The following is an 18,852-nucleotide window of genomic DNA, read 5'->3' on the forward strand; positions in this document are numbered from 1 at the left end:
TTCCAGGTCCTGTTTGGGGAACTGGTTGGTTCTGACTTTTTGCTCCCGGACATGGCCGAGGTAGCGACTGGGTCTGGGGGCTGCGCCGTCTCCACCCGGGTGGTGGGAAACGGTGGCCAACTGTGCATATTGGCGCCGTTTTCGTTTCCAGTTTCGTGGCGAATAGTGCATCGGGTGCCTGCAGCATGGGATAGACCTGGGGCAGGGTATCAGGATCAGTGCCTTCACCCTCCAGAGGTGGCTGGCCTATAACTTGTGGGGACACCTGGGGCAGGGCATCAAGATCAGCGCCTTTACCCTTCAGAATTCGCTCGCTTGCTACTTTTGGGGACACTCTATTCCCGACATCTCGCAACAACATTTTGTTCTTTACATTAGGACTGGTACCCGACATCTTGCAACAACATTTTGCTCACAATCTGAATTGGTTCGTTACATTGATTGCCATGCATACAATGTCTCTTTAAGTTCCGTTGGTTGCAGATCTCCTTTAAGAGAACCCTGCTGGCTTTACCCCAATCAAATCCTTTGTTAGACACCACATGTTGGTCCCTCAGCATTGCACCTCGTGATATGGCCGCGGCCATTTTTTTTTCAGCTACACTGCACCTCACTGCAGCAGGGACGCCATCTTGCCTCTGTCCTCGAGGTCGACTGCCTTGATCCTTCTCTCCTGTGATTCTGTCACAAAAGCTGGAAGAGTGCCTCTGAATTCGATCTTCCTCCCCAGGAGTCCTGCCTCTGGAGCCGGGAGGTACTTTTAGGTCATTCCGGTCGGATCATTGCCATGTAGTCATGATGGATGGTCTGTGCCTCAGGTGCTGCGCTAGTCTGTTCTCTGGTGCCTGGCCCAAGCGAAGGTGAGGTTTTGCTCTGCCTCTGAGGATGGAGGACATCGATTGCTGGAGTGAATGGTTTTCCCATTTCCACTGGATCTTCCCCATCCACCTTCTTCCGAGTAGCATTGGACCATCAACTGCAACAATCCACAGAGATAACTTGTGCACCACGCCATTATGGATTACACTGGGATCAGCTCCTTGGTGTAGGTGCGCACCTTTTCCTGTACTGGAACCAGCTCGGGTCGTTTTTTTGTTCCATAGCCTCTCAAAGGCATCCTGGCTCATCACTGACTGGCTTGCTCCCATGACCACTTCCATGGAGACTAGAATGCCGTCTATCTTGACTTCCATCTTCACTGGAGGACAATCGGTGGTGCAGGTATATACTCCATACACTTCTTCTTGGGGCTGAACTGCCTCTCTGGCCAAATCATCATATTTCCGCTGGATTCAAAGTCATCTACTGACTCCTCTGCTAGATGGTAAGTCGTATTTCTTTTACACATGTGCTGGAGGTGGCCCTTCGTGTTACAGGCTTTGCATACGTATTCCGCAAACTGACACTGGTGAGCCCTATGGTTTCCTCAGCAACGCCAACATGGTGCTACTCGATTAGCACCCCTCGGCAGACTCAGAGTTCCGGAATCCTGAGGTCTGCGCTCTCTGCCCTGGGCAGAGCCACATTCGACAGTCTTGCCTGTGAAAGGCACCATTCTGTGTACAGTACTTTCCAGGTTTGAGTCCTCAGGATGAATAATTTGCTTGGTGCTGCAAGTTGAGGTCATGAATGCCTGATTGATGCTGATGGCCTTCTGCAGGTTGACTGTGGTGTCGGCAGATAATAGCTTGTGAAGGAGGCCCTCATGGCCAATTCCCATAACGAAGATGTCTCGCAATGCTTCGTTGAGGTGCGTGCCGAAATCACACTGTGCCGCAAGTCTCCTGACGTCGGCAGCATATTTTGCAATCTCCTGGCCCTCAGGTCTGCGGTGAGTGTAGAATCTGTGCCTGGCTGTGAGGATGCCCTGTTTTGGTTTTAGTTGGTTGCGAATTAGTTCAGTCAGCTCATCGTATGTCTTATCCTTGGCCTTCGTGGCAAGTCCCTGACGAGGCGGTAGACCTCGGGCCCACAACTGGTCAGCAGTATAGCCTTGCGTTTCTCCGCCAACGTGTCTGTCTCCCGTCAGGTCGTTTGCCACAAAATATTGCTTGAGCCTTTCCGTGAAGGCATCCCAATTATCACTCTCTGCGAAGACTTTTAGTGTGCCAAAGGTAGCCATAATCATGTGAAAGTTCGTATTCTCATCACCAGTTGTTATGTCTGTAATACACTTATGAATGACTCCACAAGGCAATGTGTTGTAAAACTGTAGTGACCTTGGTCCTTTATTCGTAACTCCAGAGTGGGGCACAAGCATGGTGGGCAGCCTTTTATACTGGGCCCTGCACACCTATGCAGGTGACCCTCAGGTCTCCCACCACAGTGCCCTCTGGTGAACAGCCTCTGCCACAAGGGCAGAAAACCCCGGTCTCCACCAGTTGCACCTTTAGTGGTGCCAGCATATTATATACACAGTGTAAATGTTATTGATAGTACATAAGGTAACAAGTCTCCATCTTATTCAACTATACAGTGACTACACAGAGAGTATAACTATAGTCTGCAGATATAGCAGTAGACACCTCAAGTCGCTGGAGAAATACTACCAACGATGTCGCCGCAGGATCCTGCAAATCCCCTGGGAGGACAGACGCACCAACGTTAGCGTCCTCAACCAGGCCAACATCCCCAGCATTGAAGCACTGATCACATTTGATCAGCTCCGCTGGGCAGGCCACATTGTTCACATGCCAGACACGAGGCACCCAAAGCAAGCGCGCTCTACGCGGCAAATGACCCAAAAGTGGGCAAAGGGAACGTTAAAAGGACAACCTCAAAGCCTCCCTGATAAAGTGCAACATCCCCACTGACACCTGGGAGTCCCTGGCCAAATTCCGCTCGAAGTGGAGGGTGCTGAGCACCTCGAGTCTCATTGCCGAGAGCGTGCAGAAATCAAGCGCAGGCAGCGGAAAGAGCATGCGGCAAACCTGTCCCGCCCACCCCTTCGCTCAACAACTGTCTGTCCCACCTGTGACAGGGACTATGGTTCTCGTATTGGACTGTTCAGCCACCTAAGGACTCATTTTTAGAGTGGAAGCAAGTCTTTCTCGATTCCGAGGGACTGCCTATGATGATGATGATACTCTCACAAGGTCACAACCCCAGGCTGGGGCCATTCACCAGTACTGAATGAATACAACAGTATCAGATGCTTGTCATTGAATGTAATAGCTCCATCCAATTGGCACCTTAAACTCACTACTGCCCTCACCTTGATCATTCTCTACTTATGAAGAACACCGTGGCGAGCTGGGATGGAACCAATGTGTTTTCCTGTGGCAAACTAGCTTTCCCCAGCTGAGTTGGATAAGCTAGATCCCAGACATGTACCCTGGTGTCACCTTGCCCTCCAACAAGGCGAGAGTCAGAGCTTGTTGAGAGCTATAGTTTGGTGCAACCACTTGATCTGCAACTTCAACCAATGGCCACAGGTCAGAAAAGTGATGTTGCAAGAAGCACTTCCAAGATCATTAAGCAGAAAAAGTAGCTTCATCTTTTATTTGCCCTCCGCAAGGACAAATTACTTTGATGTAATTGAGATGTTATTATACGCTGATTGACAGACAACTCTGTGCTCGCTGACACTGAATCATTCGGCTACGTGCTGGCACCAGCTTTAACATGTAATGTTACAGGAGACAGAATAGTGGGGTGTGACTGGTGGGTTAGAAGGATGGCAATGGATACCCGGGAGTGAGGTACAGGCTGGAATCTAATCGAGGGGTTCGGGGGTTTATGTATAAAATAATGGATACCCAGGAGTGAGGTACAGGCTGGAATCTAATCGAGGTATCAGGTACTGTAAGTGCAAATTGAACTGGATTGTAACTCAACTGAGCTGCACAATATTACAGCAATGAAATAATCTGAGACAATTTGGGGCTGAAGTTGTCCTCCGTCTGAAACGGGGCGCACCTACCATTTTTTAGGTGCTCCGTCTGCCCCAAGGCATGGTGCGGACATTCGGACAATTTTCAGCTCTTTGGTTTCTGTTTCCGGTCAGAGAGGTGTTGGTGTGGGGAGAGGGGCAGAAGTGGGGGCGGGTCTGGTCAGTTAAAGGGGAGGGCCGCTGCGAATGCTGCAGCCACTTTAGTGGCAAACACTGGGCCACCAGGGAGGGACAACGGCCTGGCACCCAAGAGGAGGTCCCGGGCTGCCAACAGGCAGCCCGGCCGAACCTGTGGGCATAATTGTCGGACCGATCTGGCAAACGGCCAACAATAAAAGATAAAATGGCGTCGGTGGCAGAGCGACCCCCATTTAAGGGTGGACTTGCCGCCCAGCCGCAGAAAGGGTATCGACAGAAAAAGCTGTCGGGGGCATTGACCGGAGGCAGTGCCGCTCCCACGGGGAAATTCCGCACGGCCGATTTCCCGCGGGGCAATTTCCGAAAATGGTCACCACCAGTCGGTAAGGGGTCGGTGTGTGCCCGACGTGGCGGGAAAACAGGCGGGGTGGTCCCTACACCGCTCCCAAACTAAAGGACGGCAATATACAAAATGGTGGCCCCTCCGCGTCGACCGAGCGGTGATTCCTTACCGACCCGTGGCCACCTCTTTAGAAAGGGGCAATTTCGCCCCCTTCTCTCTTCACGTAGTTAGTGGTCTCCACAGAGTAGCCCTATTGTATTACAGATCCTGTGTGGATATTGACTGCCAATGGGATGGCTTCTGCCGTTCGCACTGAACAATGATTTGCAGTGAATTACTGGGAATTATCCTGACGGGAGAAATGTTAATTCAACCAGTGTAATTCTTGACCTCAGACGCTGGCAGGGACTTCAATTTAGGCGCCCCTTATCCACGCAGTTTATTAACGAGGTTTTAAAAATAGTAATTCGGTCGACAATGGGTTCGGATGATGAAATGTCGGTGAAAAATCACGAAGCAGAAAACAAGGTGTAGAAGCACCTTCAACAGCATATCAGGAAGGACGAAATATGTTGCATCACTCAGGGAAGCATGCTCAGATCCCTGTATGCTGCAAATACATTGGAGGGACAGCAAGGCAATACCGCAGATTGGACTGGGGTAGGGGAGGGAAGAAAGAGACACAGTTCATGCCACACTGCCCCCGCTCATTCCCCACCCTCCTCACACTGGGGTTGTGCCTATGCACAGTACGTTTGTGTAGACTCAGGTGCAGACAGACCAGGCTCAGCTATGATTCCCTCCACGGTCGATATTGTCAGCTGTCTGGGCTCACAAATGAAGAATGGCCACTCCAATGAATGGGCATTAATTCTTGCTGGGGTTTGGTGCCATGGGTACCAGCAGCACTCCAGCACTTAGCCCAACTGACTCTTCATGTGTGAGGATCAGTAGGCTATTTGGCCATGGAGAGGCATCACAGCTGATGCCAAACCCACAAGGGGAGGGCTTACTGGAGAGCGAGCAGGAGCAGGAACACTGGCTGTTTTTTTCCCCTTACTGGCCAAAGCATGCTGAGGCCAGTTGTAATATCATTAACTGTTAGCTCGCCTCTCCTGAACCCGATCACGTCGCTTCACGATCACTCGCCGCTCCTTTGCCCCAACCTCGCTGCTCCCGCTGAACCAGCCCACGCTCCACTCAGCGACCTGGATCTTGGTGATGTCCAATCCAGTCGCCCTCTTCACTGCCATTGTTCTCCTGCTCCAGCACGTGCTGCTCCCTGGAGCGGTACGCCGCCACGCTGCTCCTTCCGCTCCCCGACCTGCTCCGATGGTGCTTGCAGGCCGGGGGCCCCGCAGACCGCTGGGCCAGGCTGCCACGCTGCTCCTTCTGCTTCCAGTTTTAGGTCCTTCGTTGAAACACCTGTGAACTTTTTGGAGTGGAAGTAAGTCATCCTCAATTCGAGGGACTGCCTATGATGATGAGCTGTCAGCTGGGCTGAGATCAGATAGCTCAGCACAGTCTGGTGATCAATGCCGAGACCTGTGTGTCTGTGTGTCTGTATGTTTTTACCCAGTACATTAATGGGGAACCTCAGCCCTGTTAAGCAAACAGCTCGGACCCAAGAGTTGCTGGTTCATGGTATGAGTTTGACCGCACTGTTGGATCCTGTTGACAGGTGACATTGAGCAAAGCTGAGATCTCATGCCGCGTTCACACCTCGAAGGATAGTGGCTTCCAAATTCCTGTGCCCGTGATTGGCATGTCTCTACATAACCTTTGCTGCAACAATCTCCCAGAGTGGCACCTAACTGTATTTCAGTGCTGGTGTTGTGTTGCCGTGACTCAACAGTCCCTAGATAGCTGGGGGCCATTACCGGCCACCAGATCTCACGTTCTACCCTGAGTCGGCACTGTTGGCTGATTTCAGAATGGCAGCGACTGTGGTGCTACAGACTCTGGGATGTGGAGGGAAAACAAAGGAACACAGCCACGCCTGTCCGCTCCTGACCCCTGCCGCAAAGTGTCCAGGTGCAGACATCGGGCAAGGACAGGGCTGGGCCCGGGTGGTGATGCCTTAATAAGCTGATGACAGTCACTCTCAAATTCTTCTTCTTCTCTCAGGCAGTCCCTCAGAGTCGGGGATGACGTGCTTCCACAGTAAAATGAGTTCTAAGATGACTGATGGGACCAATACCTGTGCGTGAATTCTTTTAACGTGGGGTGGCCATTGCACACCAGCTACCACACGGACTTGACAGAGCTAGGTCTTGGTCCAATGGCAAGGGGATCCAAGACGATTGGAGACCAAGCTCTGCTGCATGGGCCGAGCACATACAGACACACACACACACACACACACATACATACACGCTCTCCTACTGACCCCCTCCCTCCAGTCCTCTCTCCCTGGTTTTCAGAGATGGCAGTGTAGGTGAGCACATTAATCTTGGAGCAGTTTGTGAATGTGTCCATAGAATACTGACACTGTGCCGCGGGACCCCCGGCTCCAGCTCCAGCGCGCTGCTCTCCTGCACCTTTCTGCGCTCTCTCTCCAGCCGCTCATGCTTTTGGTCGTTGGCTACCATGCTTTAAAAAGGGTTTGAGCAATAGCAAACTCAGCGTTGAATGTTAAAGTTGTCCTGTAATGAGCCACTGGGGTGAGGCACCGGAGAGTCAACATTGCAGAGGTACCACAGCAAGTGTCAGCAACTTTTGGGAGAGAAAACGAATGATACTGTGGCCAACAAAGTGTGTGGGGGATTTTCTGCTGTGGACAAGACTCACTTTAATCATTCTCCATGGGCTACACTCTAAAGTGTGGTTGGGAGCGTGGTTGGGAGGAGGAGAGTGAATGAACATTTCCCAAGGCTCTGGTCTGGGTGCGGAGAGATGGACAACAACAGTTGGCTCCTATTGCCCCTCGCAGTAAGGCAGTGATCATCTCCCGTCACAGGTTCCTGCAGGAACATGGACCACACTGGGACTGGAGACACCCTGAAATAGCAGGAACAAACACACACTGCTGAGCGACGCTGCCTGTTGGCACTCCAATGCCCTCTGCACGATTCTCAGTTGATGACCCGGTTGCTCTCATGGGGGGAAATGCTAACCGCCCCCCACACACTGGGGGCCTGCATTGAAGTGTCAACATGACCACTGAGATTAACACTTAAAATTGAAAGCGATCGATAAACAAAGCATGTTGGAAAAATGGCACGCTCTGCCACAAAGAAAGGGCTGAGAAAATAATTAAAACACAGCGATGGGACCAAACTCAAGTCACCCGAGCACATCTCCCAAGAACCACACCACAGCTCTGGTGAGCTCCATCAGGAAGAATATTTACACTGTTGGTATTGCACGGATGCAATACCGGCAACATAACTCAGCCATCAGGTCATGGTCTGACCGCAGAAAGCATTGCGGAAAGAGGTGCCCTTAGGAAAACAGGTAGCCTCCCAGCCCGAAGTCTCACACCCCCACTACGGTATAACTCCACTCTGAAGAAAAGCCAAGTTGCCATCAAACTCTCCTTGTACAATGCGACTGTCGTTTGCACAAGTCGAGCGCAGTGTCCACATGCAAACACGCATGTCCCCGAGCAGGCAGCAATGGCAGTGTCAGCTTGGCCTGCCATCCTCCTCTGTATCCTACTAGTGCAAGACTGGTCACTGCAATTCAACGGAGCCTTGGCAAAATCTGGCTTGAACTGACTTCCTCTCCTGACTTGGGATCCATGGAAAAAGAATAAAATGGGACAATAGAGAGAGCAGATCAGAACATTGAAGTTTAGCAAAAATGCACGATCGATTTGGGTAAATTCTGATGTACTTTGGACTGTGGCTGCTAGAAACATAGAAAATAGGAGCAGTAGTAGGCTATTTGGCCCTTCGAGCCTGCACCGCCATTCAATATGATCATGGCTGATCCTCTATCTCAACACCATATTCTCGCTTTTTCCCCCATACCCCTTGGTGCCTTTTGTTTCTAGAAATCTATCTATCTCCCTCTTAAATATATTCAGTGACTTGGCCTCCACAGCCTTCTGTGGTAGAGAATTCCACAGGTTCACCACCTTCTGAGTGAAAACATTTCTCCTCATTTCAGTCCAAAATTACCTACCCATATCCTGAGACTGCGATACTCTTCCCCCACACGAGGTGGGATAACTCCCAAGCGTTGCAGATATCAGTGAGCCAGACTGTCTTCCTTGCTCAGAAAAGAAAGAGGTGCCAGATCCCAGGCCCAGATCTGACACACACCGACGGTTCAGAGCTCAGTCAAGATATTGAATTCTGACAACTTTATGAAGCATTCTCTCAATTCAACAACAGGCAGAGGGCTTGGAATTTTATTGATTACACATGAACTAGAATTGAAGACAGCCAGCACTTTAATTAATTCCAAACTGCACCTCAGGCTGCTTCACGCCCCGCCATCCATCCCATTCTCCAACAGAAACCGTGGTAACTCAATGCCACCCAAGACCCAGCCAGACTGGAAATGTTCATCTTACCCTGCTAATGCTGCAGCAATCAACGGCCTCCCTTCGCCCCTCCCAGCATCCAACTCAGGCCCAGGTTAGTGGCAATGGCTTCCTTCCACACTCAGCTGACAACGGAGGCCCAGGAAGTGGACATCAGGCCCCCGCACCCTGACCCAGTCCAGCAGCTGACTCAGCCCTATGTCAGCTGTGGCTCAGTTGGCAGAACTTTCTGCCTCTGAGACAGACAGTTGTGGGTTCAAGCCCCACTCCAGAGACTTGAGCATGTAATCCAGGCCGATTCTCTAGTGCAGTACTGAGGGAGTGCTGCACTGTCGGAGGTACCGTCTTTCAGATAAGACATTAAACTAAGGCCCTTCTGCCCACACAGGGGGATATACAAGATCCTGTGATATTATTCAAAGCGCAGGGGAATGTGCCCTGGCCAATATTTATCCCTCAACCAACATTACCAAAAAACAGATTATCTGGTCATTTATTCAATTGGGGCTTGTAGGAGTTTGCTGTGCACATATTGGCTACTGTGTTTCCTACATTACAATGAACTCACTTCAAAAATACTTAATTGTCTGTAAAGCACTTTGGGATGGCCTAAGGTTGTGAAAGGTGCATTTCTTTCTGTCATGTATGTACTTTTGGGATCACTAGCCACTAGATGCGTCATTGTTGGAGGCCATTGGGCTGAACAAATGTGTGTGCAGCCCAAGTATAAAAGGCCAGCCATTTTGTATATAAGCACATTGGGCCTTAATAATGCAGAGCCAAAGTCATACCTCTTGGAGTTAAACAGTACTCAGTCTAACAGTTATTACATACACAACATTTGGCGACGAGGCAACAAGAACCTTTGCATGAAAAAATGAGCACAATTGGATTGTTGCCGCGATTTGTGGAAGGAGAAGATTGGGCAGACTTTGTGAGCTGTTTGAGCCAGTACTTTGTGGCCAACAAAATGGAGGAGGTCGGCGACGCAGATCGGCGCCGGGCAGTGTTCCTCACGGTTTGTGGTCCAAATATTTATGGTCTGATAAAGCACCTACTCCTGCCATGAGTCCAACAGAGAAGACGTATGAAGAATTGTGTACACTGGTACACGACCACCTTAAGCCAGACGAAGGCATCATCATCACGAGATACAGATTTTACACGTTCGCTCAGAGGGCCAGAATGTGGCGGAATTTGTTGCCGACCTGAGACGCCTAGCGTGACCGTGTAATTTCGGGGCTGTGTTGGCAGACATGCTGCGGGACTTTTGTAATCGGCATCAATCACGAGGTGACCCTGCGTAAACTACTGGCGGTGAAAACGTTGGACTTGAACAGGGCCATCACGATCACTCAGTCATGCATGACGACTGATAGAAGATATCAGTGAAAAATCAAAACTCAGCAAGTACTGTAAATATGATTGATTCGGCGTTCGGCAGAGCAGCACATGGCAGGGCCTACCCGACTGAGTACATGAAACCTGTGGCTGCTCAAAGTCCACCAGCGGGAATGCATCCTATTTCTCCGTGTTGGCGTTGTGGAGGAAATCACCGGCACCAGCAGTGCCGATTTAAGCAATATAGTTGCAAAGGCTGTCTGAGAGTGGGACATCTCCAGCGCAAGTATCCGCAGATGAGCAAGCGTGCTGCGATACACCATGTGGAGGATCATGGTCAGACTAGTGCAGACCCGGATACGCAATCCGAGATACCAGAGGAGGAAGTGTATGGACTGTACTCGATCCTAAGTAAGAGCAAACCGATAATGATCAACATGAAATTTAATGGGGTACCGGTATTGATGGAACTGGACATGGGGGCGAGTCAATCGATAATGAGCCAGAGGGCATTCGACAAGCTGTGGGATACAAATGCTGTGAGGCCCAGGCTGAGTCCAGTCAATGCCAAGTTGCGCATGTACACCAAAGAACGGTGTTTGGCAGTGCCACAATTAAAGTGTCATATGGCGGTGGAGGAAATAGTAATCGCTATGGATTGTCCCAGGCAATGGCCCAACGCTGTTCGGCAGAAACTGGCTTGAATAAATCAGTTGCGATTGGAATGACATAAAGGCGTTGTCAGGAAAGATACATGTGCCCAAGTACTAAGCAAGTTCCCCTCACTGTTCAAACCAAGCATCAGCAACTTCACGGGAGCCAAGGTGCAGATCCATGTGGACACGGATGCAAGACCCATCCATCATAAAGCTCGGGCAGTTCCGTATATAATGAGGGAGAAGGTTGAAATTGAACTGGACAGACTCCAGCATGAAAGGATCATATCACCGGTTGAATTTAATGAATGGGCCAGCCCCATTGTTCCTGTGCTGAAAAGTGATGGCACAGTCAGAATCTGTGGAGACTACAAGGCTACGATCAACAGGGTTTCGAAACAGGATCAGTACCTATTACCGAAGGCTGATGACTTCTTTGCAACGCGAGCCGGGGGGGAAGTCGTTCGCCAAACTGGACTTGACGTCGGCCTACATGGCACAGGAGCTGGTCGAGACATCGAAGAGACTTACATGCATTAACACGCATAAAGGACTGTTTATTTATCACAAGTGCCCTTTTGGAATTCGCTCGGCTGCAGCAATATTTCAGAGGAACATGGAGAGTCTACTGAAGACCGTTCCCAGAACCGTCGTGTTCCAAGATGACATCCTGATCACAGGTCGTGACTCTGAGAAACAGCTGAACAACCTGGAAGAGGTTCTACATACATCGTCTGGACAAAGTGGGACTCAGACTGAAATGCTCGAAGTGCGTCTTCATGGCACCAGAGGTCGAATTCTTGGGGAGGAAAATTGCTGCTGACGGCATCAGGTACACGGACGCGAAAACCAAGGCCATCAAGAATGCACCCAAGCTGCAGAATGTGACAGAGCTGCGTTCGTTCCTGGGTCTACTCAACTACTTCGGTAACTTCCTACTTAAATTGAGCACCTTACTGGAACCACTGCACATGCTGCTAAGAAAAGGCGACAACTGGGTGTGGGGTGCGTCTCAAGACAGAGCTTTTGAGAAAGCCACTGATCTGCTTTGCTCTAACAAGCTGCTGGTTCATTATGACCCATGTAAACGTTTAGTATTGGCCTGTGATGCTTCGTCATATGGATTGGTTGCGTACTCCAACATGCTAATTGAGTGGGTTAAACTTCAACCAGTCACGTATGCTTGAAAAAGTTTGTCTAAAGCGGAAAGAGCCTTCAGCATGGTAGAGAAAGAAGCACTAGCCTGTATGTATGGGGTTAAAAAGATGCATCAGTACCTGTTTGGTCTTCTGTTTGAACTGGAGACAGATCACAAGCCGCTCATTTCACTGTTCTCTGAAAACAAAGGTATCAATACCAATGCTTCATCCCGCATCCAGAGGTGGGCGCTGATATTATCCGCTTATGATTATGTCATTCGCCATAGACCTGGCAACGAGAATTGTGCCAATGCTTTCAGCAATCTGCTGTTGCCCACACCGGAGGTGGAAACGCCACGACCGGCGGACCTATTGTTAGTTATGGATGCTTTTGAGAATGAAGGAACCCCTGTCATGGCTCAACAAGTTAAGACCTGGACCAGCTAGGACCCGATTTTATCGGTGATGAAGAGTTGCACCCTCAAAGCTGATTGGTCTGCCATACCCAAGCAAATGTGCGAAGAGACCAAACCTTACATTCGTCGCAAAGATGAACTGTCTATTCAGTTGGATTGTATAATGTGGGACAATCATGTTCTTATGCCCAAGAAAGAGAGAGAAATTTGTGGCCATCCAAACCATGGTCCAAAATCCACATAGACTTTGCAGGTCCATTCCTGGGGAAGATGTTTTTAGTTGTGGTGGATGCATATTCGAAGAATGTATAATCATATCACCCAGCACATCCACAGCTTCCATTGAGAATCTCAGTGTCATGTTCGCGACACATGGTTGGCCTGACATCGTTGTTAGCGACAACGGATCGTGCTTCACCATTCAGGAGTTTCAAGAGTTCATGAAACTCAATGGTATCAAACATGTAAGGTCAACACTGTTCAAACCTGCATCCAATGGACAAGCAGAACGTGCTGTCCAAATCATAAAGCAGAGTATGAAGCGAGTAACCTAAGAGTCACTGCAGACCTGCCTGTCATGCATACTGCTTAGTTGCAGGACAAGACCACACACGCCTGTTGAACTAATGATGGCAAGGTCTTAAGACTGAGCTATCTCTTGTATACCCTGACTTGAATAATCATGTTGAATATGGAAGACAAAGTCAGCAAGGGTATCACGATCGCGCAGCTGTATCACGCGATATTTCTGTAAATGATCCTGTATATGTTCTGAATTATGATCAGGGTCCCAAGTGGATCACTGGTACTATCATGGCCAAAGAGGGCAACAGAGTATTTATTGTCAAGCTCAAAAATGAGCAAACATGCAGGAAACATATGGATCAGACAAAGCTGCGGCACACAGACGAACCGGAACAGTCGGAGGAAGAGACAATCGACGACCAACCAACCTACCCCCAGTCATCAGAGGACTCAGTGGTCATCAGTGAATCGGGACTTTCAATCACTGACATGTTCAATGAAAATGGACTTTCAATCCCTGACATGGCCATTGCCACTCCCACCAGGTCAGCCACCCAGCCACCAGTCACAACAGACTCTGAACACTTACCCAAGGCTGGAGTTGAACTGAGACGGTCAACCCGGGAGCGTAAAACACCGGACCGTCTCAATTTGTAAAAGACTGTGGTAATATCTCAGAGGGGGGTATTGTCATGTATGTACTTTTGGGATCACTAGCCACTAGATGGCGTCACTGTTGGAGGCCACTGGACTGCACGCACGCATGTGCAGCCCAAGTATAAAAGGCCAGCCATTTTGTATATAAGCACTTTGGGCTGTAATAAAGCAGAGCCAAGGTCGTACCTCTTGGAGCTAAACAGTACTCAGTCTAACAGTTATTGCATACACAACACTTTCTTTTACAACAAGCAGCCTCCAGTACAATCCTGCTTCCAACTTTGGTGTTTGGTGAAACTAAACTGAGAGGCGTCAGTCTCGAATGCCACAGGAACTGGACAGGTCCTTTTTATAAAGGAGATGGGAGTTCCTCTGGTAACATCACTAAAAGGTACTGCCCCATAGACATTCTTCCGTACAGGGAATTCCCTCCCTAATCCTCTCTGCCTCTCGCTCCTCCTTTAAGATCCTCCTTAAAACCTACTTCTCTGACCAAGATCACCTGTCCGAATACCTCACGTGGCTCTGTGTCAAATCTTTGTCTGGTAACCATCCTGTGAAACACTTTGGGATGTTTTACTGCATTGAAGGCGCTATATAAAGGCAAGTTGTTGTTTATATACTGTCCTTCACTGTAAGGGGCCTATATGAGTAGTTCCCACCTGTGTCCCGAGATAATTTGGAGCTCTCAGTCAGAGCAGCAACAAGCATGGCTAGTGGGGAAGAAGGAAAAGCTCACACCAGTGTAGTCGGTGCTGCATCTTACATGTTCTGGCTCGGAACCTGCCCAGACACAAACACGTTAGGGGCATTATGCAGCAAGAAGATGAAGGGTTGGTACCCAACGCTGCTGAGTTTCCAATCTGGGCTGGAATTAAAGAGAGAGAGAAAGAAAGTGCGAGAGAAAGAAAGAGCGAGAGAAAGAGAGAAAGAAAGAGAGAATAAAAAAAGAGAGAAGGAAGGACTTGCATTTATATAGAGCCTTTCATGACCACGGGACGTCTCAAAGAGCTTTACAGCCAATGAAGCACTTTTAAGTACAATGAAGCGTAATCACTGTTGTAATGTAGGAAACGTAGCAGCCAATTTGCGCACAGCAAGCTCCCACAAACAGCAATGTGATAATGACCAGATAATCTGTTTTTGTTACGTTGATTGAGGGATAAATATTGGCCAGGACATTGGGGATAACTCCCCTGCTCTTCTTCAAAATAGCGCCATGGGATTTTTTACGTCCACCTGAGAGGGCAGACGGGGCCTCGGTTTAACATCTCATCTGAAAGATGACACCTCCAACAGTGCAGCACTCCCTCAGTACTGCACTGGAGTGGGACTTGAACCCACAACCTTCTGACTCAAAGGCGAGTGTGCTACCCATTGAACAACAGCCGAGTCAGTGAGCGGTGTCACCAATTAGCACAGAATGATTCCAATTTGTAGAGGGAGCAGGTGCCCACGAGGAACGGGAGAGGTTTTCTGTGGGGTGCACACTTCTCTGAGGGCAACTGAGCTCCCCTCTCCACCCTCCCTCCTCCAGTATCTGTCTCAAGGCCTCCGGGAGGCACGTCACTGAGTTTGAGAGAGGGAGTTCTGACCGTGGCTCGGGGTTTGAATGCATTGTTCTGGTCCTCACCAACAGGAAGGTTCGGCGATCGATTTGCACTCTGCGTTGAACTTGCTAAGTCGCTGCAATTAGCTTCAGTGACATTGTGATAGGGAAAGAAAACCAAAATACAGGCAGGGTTCGTGCTCATGACTGATGTAGAGTGTCCCCTGCTGAAGTGTGTGTGATCATGCATGTGCACAAAAGAAAATGACAGGATCGGGTAAACTGTGATACTTCCCACGGTCGATCAGCCACATGAAAAACGGTCAATGTGGGCGAGGCACTGGCAAGCTACCGGCACTTGTGGAACTGAACCCCAGCCCCGTCAGGAAAGGAGGGGAGAAAATATGTGGGTGGGTAAACTCAAAGTTGGCACTGTCCTTTGTGGGAAGGTGGGGGGGGGGGGAGAGCGGGGTGAAGGGGGAATGAGGATGGGAGAGGGGGGCATGGGGGGAGGAGGAGGGGAGAGGGGGAGGAGGAGGGAAAGGTGGGAGGAGGGAAAGGGGGCTGAGGGGGTGGGATAAGGGAGAGAGGGGCAAGGGGGAGAAAGGAGGGGGGAGGGGAGAAAGGAGGGGGGAGGGGAGGGGGAGATGGAGGAGGGGAAAGGAGGGAGAGGAGGGAAGGGGGAGGAGAGGAGGGGCGAGGGGGGAGAGATGGGATTGGGAGGGGAGGGAAGGGAGGAAGGGAGAGGGGGGAGATGGGAGAGGGAAGGAGGGAGAGGAGGGCAGGGGGGAGGGGAGGAGGAGAGGAGGGGAGAGATGGGAGTGAAGGGAGGAGGTGAAAGGAGGGAGGGGGGAGGAAAGGAACGAACAATAAATCTTCCCTGAGCTCCTTGCAGTTGAGCAGGAGCAGCTCTGGGGAACAGCCTGCAAGGGAGGCCTTGAGACAGATACTGGAGGAGGGAGGGAGGGTGCCCTCAGAGAAGCGTGCACCCCACAGAAAACCTCTCCCGTTCCTCGTGGCCACGTGCTCCCTGTACAAATTGGAATCATTCTGTGCTAATTGGTGACACCGCACTTTGAGAGCCACAGTGTTAAGTCAGCGGCGATTTGTTCAGCCCGCTGCAAGCAGGTCGAACAAACATCGCACCCAATGGGTAGAAATGTCGGCTGTTGGGATGTCACCTCCACGCCCCCATCCTTTTTTTGGGAGGAATGAGGGAGGGGCCCACAAGGTGTTTTAAAAAGAGACAACGAGCTGGGCCAAAGACAATCCCCTGGCCTTTTCCACATCACTGGAAGCGGTCTATGTCTGCTGCTTGGTAACCACACAGTACATTCAAGCATCCGTAGCTCCCAGCAGCAGCCAGTCAGCCCTTAAAGCCTCAAGCAGAAACCAGGACAGCTGCCAACACACAAAAAGTAAATGCTCAGAGCCTGCTTTGATAGCGGGGCTCAAAGACTGCCATCCAGCGCACTGGCACACAGAGATCTGGCACTGTCCCTCACAGTGGGTATAATGAAGCTTCTCACAGTTTCTTTTGCTGATTTTTTGTGGAAAAGTTCCCACAAAACAGTTTTAAAAAAAAATTACCCTGGCCGTTCTCCTGGTTTATTTATTTATTTAGTGTGTGCGTGTGATCTCAGCTCACGCATTCCTGTCAGAAAACTTTCCGCAATGAGAAAACCCTGGGTTAGTTAAATCACAAAAGGAAGAAAAAGGGAAATTGTCCAGCTTAAAAACAAAAAAAATGCCATTTCTGTTCTCTGCCTGCTGTTCATTCTTAACCTCCCGCTCACATTTAAAGGGACAGTGTCGCTCCCCAGAGTCCACTGTCTTGATTTTACTCAGGTGCACATTTTTTGGAAGATGCTTGTAAGTATTGTTGTAACAGTTCAAGCAGATTTTGTATCTATCCCTCCCCCCCCAAACCCCCGGCATCAAACCATACCCCGAAACCCCTGCGATTTGGTATCATATTTGTTACTGAAAATTCTGGCTTGCGAGCCAGCTATTTTCCACATGAATGCATCTTAATTCTAAACCCCACCCCAATCCCCATCGATTCCCCTTCCGAAGAGGCCAAACTCTAGCCGAAGAACAACTCTACAGTGATTGGCTGCCCTCTGGCATCGCACCCAAGTGCCGATTTGTGAATGTCTCCAGTCTAGGCAGCTGTAGGGGTTGTGGGAGGAGCATTCCTCTCTCAAGGTCCACACTTGCACACTTTCAGGCAAGAGGTCGCTGGATAGTGATCGAGAACAGAAATCCCAACTGAATTTTCCCCCTTTCCTAACTCCATGGAAGAGAAAAAAATGAAGTTGGCCTACTTAAAAAAAAATGCGATTTCTGTTCTCTGTCATTCGTGACATCCCAAAGTACTTCACAGCCAATGAAATACTTTTGAAGTGTAGTCACTGATGTAATGGAGGGAATACAGCTAACTTGTGCACAGCAAGGCCCCACAAATAGCAATGGCGATAATGGCCAAATAATCTGTTTTGAACGAGGGATAAATATTGGCCAGTACACCAAGGAGAACTCCCTTGCTCTTCTTCAAAACAGCAACAGCTGAGAGTTCAACATCTCATTTGAAAGACACCACCTCCAACAGTGGAGCACTTCCTCAGTACTGCGTTGGAGTGCCAGCTGAGATTTTTGTTCTCAAGTCTGTGTGGTGGGACATGAACCCACGATCTTCTGACTCAGAGGCAAGACAGCTACCCACTGAGCCACAACTGACTTCTACGCTTCAGACCTCTCATTGTTTCAAACATTAACAATTCAACAAAGAAAAACAGAAAGCAATTTCAAACAAACAATCTCCCACACTGTGAGGTCCATCTGTCCAAGAACCGGGCGAGTTATTTTGTGCTGCGGAGACTATGTCTGCAGAAACCTTTGTCGAGATCGACACAAACTTGTTTACCCTTTACAGCAAAAATATACAGATAAAGGAGAGAAAGATAGCGAGAGAGAGAGAGAAAGAGGAGGCAGACAGGCGCACAAATAAACAGAGGAGAAGGAGAGGGAGGGAGAGACACATCGATCCACAGTGAGACAGGGAGGAGAGAGAGGGAGACAGATACACACAGATCTACAGTGAGATGGGGAGAAGGAGAGAGAGTGAGACAGACAAACAGTGAGACAGGGAGAAGGAGAGGGGGACAGACACACCGATAAAACAGTGAGACAGGGAGAAGGAGAGAGAGTGAGACAGACACACCGATAAAACTGTGAGACAGGGAGAAGGAGAGAGAGTGAGACAGACACACCGATAAAACAGTGAGACAGGGAGAAGGAGAGGGGGACAGTCACACCGATAAAACAGTGAGACAGGGAGAAGGAGAGGGGGACAGACACACCGATAAAACAGTGAGACAGGGAGAAGGAGAGAGAGTGAGACAGACACACCGATAAAACAGTGAGACAGGGAGAAGGAGAGAGAGTGAGACAGACACACCGATAAAACAGTGAGACAGGGAGAAGGAGAGAGAGTGAGACAGACACACCGATAAAACAGTGAGACAGGGAGAAGGAGAGAGAGTGAGACAGACACACCGATAAAACAGTGAGACAGGGAGAAGGAGAAGGGGACAGTCACACCAATAAAACAGTGAGACAGGGAGAAGGAGAGAGAGTGAGACAGACACACCGATAAAACAGTGAGACAGGGAGAGGAGAGGGGGACAGACACACCGATAAAA

The 18,852-nt window shown here is 49.7% G+C and overlaps 1 protein-coding gene across 2 annotated transcripts in view; it reads right to left on the bottom strand.

Annotated features, from left to right (window-relative positions):
* The window catches only part of gpc5b (glypican 5b), an 829,244-nt gene that overhangs the window by 541,558 nt on the left and 268,834 nt on the right, over positions 1-18,852 (bottom strand). The window lies entirely within an intron of this gene.

The sequence above is a fragment of the Pristiophorus japonicus genome, chromosome 6, assembly GCF_044704955.1.
Source record: "Pristiophorus japonicus isolate sPriJap1 chromosome 6, sPriJap1.hap1, whole genome shotgun sequence".
Lineage (NCBI taxonomy): Eukaryota > Metazoa > Chordata > Chondrichthyes > Pristiophoridae > Pristiophorus > Pristiophorus japonicus.